The sequence below is a fragment of the Myodes glareolus genome, chromosome 14 (genome assembly GCF_982192425.1).
Source record: "Myodes glareolus chromosome 14, mMyoGla1.1, whole genome shotgun sequence".
Classification (NCBI taxonomy): Eukaryota; Metazoa; Chordata; class Mammalia; order Rodentia; family Cricetidae; genus Myodes; species Myodes glareolus.
Genome location: NC_142039.1, coordinates 5,884,976 through 5,892,286, shown reverse-complemented (window position 1 = coordinate 5,892,286; position 7,311 = coordinate 5,884,976).

The following is a 7,311-nucleotide window of genomic DNA, read 5'->3' as shown; positions in this document are numbered from 1 at the left end:
AAAGGTTGAAACTGAATGTTCTTGGAGTGCAATGAAGACAAGTTATAGGAGTTTTGACAAAATAAACTTTGTTCTATACATCTCTCTGCAAAGAAAAATTAAAGTAAATGTATGAAAGTTTAAACTGGAAAAATCATTTATGATGAGAATAAGAGATTTTCTTTGGGAAATGCATTTACAATTTTTCTAAAGAATCTTAATGAAGATGGGGAAATAGGTGTTGCATAGCAGAAAACACAGCAGGATAAGGCATGCCATATAGAAACATGGAAAACATAAGGCCAATGCACTTACCCACCCCGTGGAGGGTAGGGAAATAAAGGCCACCAGTAGCAAAAAGGAATGAGTTAAAATATGGAGCTGGATTCAGGAAACAGTTGAAACACACACACACACACACACACACACACACACACACAAACACACACACAGTGACTGTCCATGTGAATGGAACACAAATGCCCACACAGTTCCAAGTAAAAGTTCAGAAGCTTTGGGGGCACCTAGCTTGATCAACCTAGCTTGGTTGATCACCCCTGGGAAATTAGAGTCCAAAGGATGCTCTAGAATTACCAACACAGAAATCCCAGTCAGCTTTTCATTACTGTGTCTTTAACATCACAAGATACACAAAGAGACACTTTATTAATTTTTCAGGTGTATGGGTGTTTTGTCTGCATGCATTTTGTGTAACCCTTACATGTCTGAGGCCATGAGGACATCAGATTTCTTAGAACCGAAGTGACAGTTAGTTGTGAGCATCCTCGTGGGTCTTGGGAATGGAGCCCATGTCTATCTGAAAGAGGAGCCATGGCTTTTAATTGCTAATCTATCTCTCCAGTCTTCACAGAGATTTTTTTTTGTGACAGGGTCTCACTATGTAGCCTTGGTTGGTTTGAAACTTGCTGTGTAGACAAGGCTGGAGATTTCTTTCTTTTTCTCTTTCTTATTTTAATTAAGAATTTTTTAGTGAATCTTTTCTCATTTTACATAGCTATCCCTGTTCCTACTCCGTCTTCTACTCCTGACCCACCCTTCCCTCCCACACCCCATCCATTCCTCAGAAAGGGTAAGACTTCCCATGGGTAGTCAACAAAATCTGACACTTCATTTAAAAATTTTAAATAACAGGAAATAATTTTAAATTTAAGAAAATTTCTCAAAATGAAGAATATAAATGCTTTGAGTGAAAGTCCAGAAAGGGTAGCCACTATAGGATGTGAAAAGATGTCCAGCCTTTATATGAAACAAACAAATTCCCCCATGTTAGAAAAGGATACCAAGTAGAAATAGATAAATTTAAAAGTACTGAAGATTTTTAATTAATTATCAAGACAAAACTAAAATGAGTTTAAAGAGTTCCTTCTGCAGAGTAGATCTGAAGGCATAGCCAGAAATAGTGCAAAGTGCTGTTTAAAACATTATACATTATTCTTAAAACTCTTTTTTTTGCCTTAAAATGGCTATGACAAAAGTAATCTATAGAGTCAGTGCAATCTCTGTCAAAATTCCAACGACACTCATCACAGAACTAGAAAAAGAAAACCGAATAATTCATAAGAAAGTACAAAAGACCATGAACAGCTAAATAAATCCTAAGTAGAAAGTACACTGCTGGTCATATATGAATAGAAGACTTTAAATGACACCATAGAGCTACAGTGACAAAGACAGAAGGGTTCTAACATAAAAACAGACATGCAGGCTCAAGGAACAGAATGTGGGATCACAACATACTATAAAAATCTGTTCAGTAAATGGTGGTGGCAAAACTGTATACTTACCTTCAAAAGAATGAAACTAGATCTGCATTTCTTGCCTTACACAACAAGATTAATTGAAAGTAGATCAATGACCTTAATTTAAAACCCAAAACTCAGAGACTGTTACAGGAAGACACAGAATATAATTGAAGGTACATATGTAAACAAGAACATTCTGGACAGGAATCTGATAATCCAGAAAATAATCTCAAAGAAACACAAGGAAAACATGAAATCTAAAACTTTCTGCACAACCAAGGTAAATATCAGCAGGGTCAACAGCCAGCCCACAGAATGGAAGAAAACATTTCCAGTTATACTTCAGACATGGGTTAATATCTAGAATGGAAAAAGAACATACAAAAATACAATGGTCTCACAGACTCTTCTGGTGCCAATTGGCCCTGGACTGGTGGCTACCACTCAATGAACAGGAGAAATTGGGAGAGAAGTAGAGCAGTTTGTGATGATATGAGTGACCTACGCTGCCACCTGGTGACATGTGATGTCCTGACCTGTGCTGCTGTCAAAGGCCATGTCTGAGTCTGCAGCCATACTCCAGCTTGGGTCTGTGTTGATGTCCTATGATCATGCCGATGTCTATGGTCTGGGCTCCAACCTGAGGCCATGTTGATATCTGAGGGCCATGCTGCCACTGAGTGGTCCATGGTGACACTCAAGCCTACACTGCAGGCAAGGGCCATGCCTGAGTCTGTGGCTGTATTGCAACCTGAGTCTATGTTGATGACTGTGATCCATGTTATTAGTGGGAACCATTGGAGAGCTGGCCCTGCTGGCCTGTGTACTAGAGAGGTAATCCCACCCTTTACTAGCCTCCACAGTGGAAGAGTTGCCACCCCCACCTCAGAAAACTCACCCCAGTGACGCAGGCATGGGAGAGCTGGCCCCAGTCTTCGAAGATCAGAATTGCCCTCCACCTTCATGGCCACCAAAGTGAGAGAGTTGGCCCTGAAAGCAGCCAACTGAAAAGTTGGTCCCACTCCTCCCTGTTCACGCACCAAAAATATGTCCTGAAAGGCGTGGGCACAGGAGACCTGGCTCTGACCCTTGCCTAAAGGGCGTGGTTCTGATGAAAGCCTGGACTGACCAATTCAGCTACCACCCAGGTGCACATCCAGGGCTTTGGGTTGACACACATTAACATCTACACCATCTATGGCCTGCTGGAACAAGTGAAGGAACCCATTCTGTGGGACCAGAGTCTCAGGATTTCCATGCCTTGGGGCAACAGCAGGCTATCAGAGAGGAGTTTCAGTGAGGGTTCAGTATGCACCAGAAGCCGGAGGCCTTGAACCAGAGTAACAACTCATTGCAATAAATATTTTCAAGTAAATGTCTGGGCAAAAGTCTACCATGTGACACATCATACTTCCAAGGCCACTGTGACAAATGAAAATGTGATGGAGAGGCTGGAAAGATGTGGGATGAAATGTTTTCTTGTGTTTTTTTCTTATTTTTAATTATTCTTTTTTTCATTTTTTTTCTCAGATTAGGGGGAGGCTACAAGGGTGAAGGGCAGACATGGGAAGACCAGGAAATTAGTGCAATTAGAGTGATGATGAGACATTCCCAAGAATCAATAAAATAATGTTAATATAAAAATATAATGTCCTCAAAATAAAACTTTCCATCAGTAAAGGAGCTAATGAGATGAACACAAGAAATACAAATTGGAGCAATAAATATTTTTAAGAATGTTTGACATCCTTAGTCATGAGGAAATAAAAATTAAAACCACATTGAGTTATCTCACCTCAGTCAGAATGGTGACTGCCATCAAAAATGGCGATAAAGACTTGGGAATAATGAACCCCTACTCACTGCTGGCAGGAGTATAATCCAGCATAGTCAATGTGGAGAACACTATGGAAAGGAGGAAGGATAACTCTGGAAGTAGAAAGGTACAGAGAAGGGAAAGGCAGAGAGGAGAAGGAACAAAAACAAATTTCTCTCAAAAATTGTCCCAATTAAAAAAAAATCTTGTGTTCTTATAAGAATATCTTAAAACTCTACATCACTTTAACAAAGTAATTTAAGTAATTTTAAAAATTAAACAGACAATCCTGAAGTAATATTCATCAGAAACCGAGAGTGACACTCTTATAGTCTTAGCTGCTTGGGAGGCTGAGGAAGGAGGATCAACTGAGTTCTGAGCTACATTATGCCATGTGATATTCCAAAGCCAGCATTAACCTGGTGACTTCTATGGAACAAAGGACCATCAATATGCCTAAGGGAGGGTGGGCCAGCCCAGGTCAAAAGAGAGTAATTGTCCCTGGGAGAGAGCAAGTCCTGATGGCTAAGAAAGGGTATTTTCAGAGAGAAAGTAGGTTTAGTGAAGTAGACATCACAAAGATACTGGTTTGTCTCAGTGATAGGATGGCAATATGTAAAAAGAAAATTGGAAAGATTAAAAACAACCAAGAAATGCAAACAAAAACTAAACAAGAAAAATGTGAACTAAAATTGGTTAAACCAAAATGTGAGTTATAGAACTGAGACGGAATCAAAACTTAAATTTGACCTTGAGCTTGATACGTGGGGCATTCGCTCTTGATAGACCTTGACGTTCAGGGACAAAATCATACTATTCACTTCTTATGAGATCAGGTTCTGCACTGGAGAAGCTGGTGTAAGAATTACTCATCATTTTCTTGATGCTGTCTTCAGATTCCTAACAATATTGCTGAAAAGAATGACTTTTTGTCAATTCGAGGACTGTTTTCAAAATTGTCTGTAGTGAGATGAGCCCTTTTCTCCTGACCTTGGTAGAATTCTTTAACCATCCTCTCTTTGACAGAGAGTGTGAAATCCTATAAGGACCAGAGCTGGAGGATGGGTAAGGGATTTGGTCAGAAACCTGTTTTAAAAAAGAAGTTAGAAAAATAGCAAGAAAAAAATGAAGAGTAATGTGGGTTCTCCACAGGAGAATTATATTAAAAATGGAATGCATATGAAAGAATTTAGGCAAAAGAATCTATATACAAGATTAATGAGAATCCTCAACAATAGTTAAAACAACAACATCAATAATCATAATAACTTCTTGCAGTTGTTTATTATTTATTGCAGTAAATGTTTCACATGTGTTGGATTATTTTGTTTCTATTATAATACCATGGTGTAAGCATCATTATAAATGTTTTACGGGAGAAAATTTGAGCCTTTATTAGGGATAGTCAAAGTCAGTTGTAGCTATGGTACTGTGGCTCCCCAATCATCTTTTTATTGACTTATACTTTAAAATTCACAGAATGCAGGAAATCTGAATTGCCATCAAGTCTACTGTCCAGTGAGACTGCTCTTCTCCGAACTGCTACCTTATAGAGATTCGGGAAACAGGGAGCCATCGAGCTACACAAGGACAAGGTGGCTGGCTGATGAAATTATAGGCAGATGGATGGAATCCAGGACCATTTTCAGAACAATTACACAGGATTTCATGGTGGCTAAAATCAAATGAAAAAAAAAATGAGTCAACGGTGACTCAGAAAGATAGGCTTTTCTGTGTAGAAAATGATGGTGTCATTGACAGCTAGTGGAAATGAATCAGTAAATGAGTTGGTGGGTGGAAGGTGATGATGAATTTAGCTTTAATCCAAGAAGAAAGTGCTACAGACATTTAGTAATGCTGCAAGAAGACTGAAAGTGGGGGAGCAGCAATTTCTGGAAATAATAGCAGAGATGAAGCTATTTAGCTATTACCTTTTTATCTTATTCTTAGTCAGTGACAAAATGAGTGAAGGCTTAACCCATGCTTCAGTCCAAAATCTGCTTTGGACCAAATGACATTCATTCAATGTCTTTTGTTGTGTTGTTTGTTTTGTTTTTATAGTTCTCAAAACTGGAGTCATATGGTGTTTTGTTTTGCTTTCCTTTGTTTGAAAGTCTAAATGTTAAAAAAATGTAATTCTTTTTGAGATTCACGCTTCAAATAGTGTATGTGCACATATTTTGCTCAGAATGTAAAATATTTCATTTTCTTTCCTACTAGAATACAGAAACAATAGTTACTTAAAAATAATATTTAATCACAAGTTTTGAAATAAGTTTTTCTCCTCCAGTATCTAGGAAACTAAATAAATAGACAGAGATATGGTTTTGACTTAAGTAATCATAATTATAGTATTTACATGAGGTAAGAAAACACTAAATGAAAGCAAACAATAATTTTTCATCCTTTTTCAGTTAACATTTCATTTAAGAACATTTTAATTTGGATTTTTAAAATTCTTTCCTAGGATAGTATTGAACTGCTGGTAAGCCGTTGAGGGGTTGTCCTGTAACTACATGGCACCTACTGCCTCGCTGAGCAGCCCTGTCTTCATCTTCAGCGCTGGTAGTGCTGCGTCTCAGCTTAGCGTACGTTAAGCTTTCCTTGAAGGCTCATTACCTCAGTTCATACAGAGACGAATCTGAGCTTGGGCAGGTTGTAACAATGGATTAGGCATATTCCTAGCAAGCTCTTACATCTTAAAGTAACCCATTCTATCAATCTATGTATCGCCACGAGGCTGTGGCTGACTGGTAATGTTGTGGCATCTTTCTCCTTTCACAGTTACATGACATCTCCCTTGGCTCCGCCTACTCTTTCTCTATATCTCCTTTCGAATTTCCCACCTGGCTTTGCTCTGCTAAGTCATTGGCAGAAACAGCTTTATTCATCAACCTATAAAAGCGACCCATATTCAGAAGGGCATCCAATAGAATACGTGTGCTTTCACTGTCCCATCCCTCCCCTCGGCTCTCCATGACTCCTGTCTTGCTTCCTGGCCTCTCCAGACACTTGCTCCAGGTTAAACACAGAAACCTAATAGTTCTAAGCTAGGATGAGAGATATTTGATGTTAGAGGCTAGATTACCATGCTCAGTAAAATATTTTCCAGCTTCATCCGTTCACTTGCAAACTTTATAATTTCACTCTTCTCATACATGATTCCATTGTTTATAAATGGCTTATGTTATATATTCTTGGTTTACGAAAATCTAAGGAAATTCTTATTTTATACAGAATCAGAATCCTGAGATGCTACATGTGTTTTTTGTTTCTCTTTTTCCAAAATGCTATGATTCAAAGCTTCTATGGGAGTATAATATTGGATATTGTCTTCCCACCACACCTGCTTCCTATCTTCTATACAAATGTCTAGGCCCCAACCTGCCTTGAAAGGGGAGCTCCACAGCTGGCTCTGGCCAGGGAAAGTGATCAGGAACGACAAGCTGAGGGCATTCACTTGCTAGTGCAAAACCCATCGCATTCCCCTAAATCACAGTGGCAGGCAGCAGTACTGCTCATCTCAGAACCCAGAGAGAAAAGGGAAATCTGTAACCTGAAAAAGAAATTAAACATTGTCCTAAGCTTCTGAGATTTTTGATATTTTTACCACAGCTTATCATGGTCTCCTACAGTCAGTATAAGTGTGCACAGCAGAGCACACTGCCCATTGGTGTAAGGATTCTCTGTCACTAATTTATACGGCGTAGATCATAATTTAATTTCTTGGTCAGTTTGTCTCTTGTTGCTTTA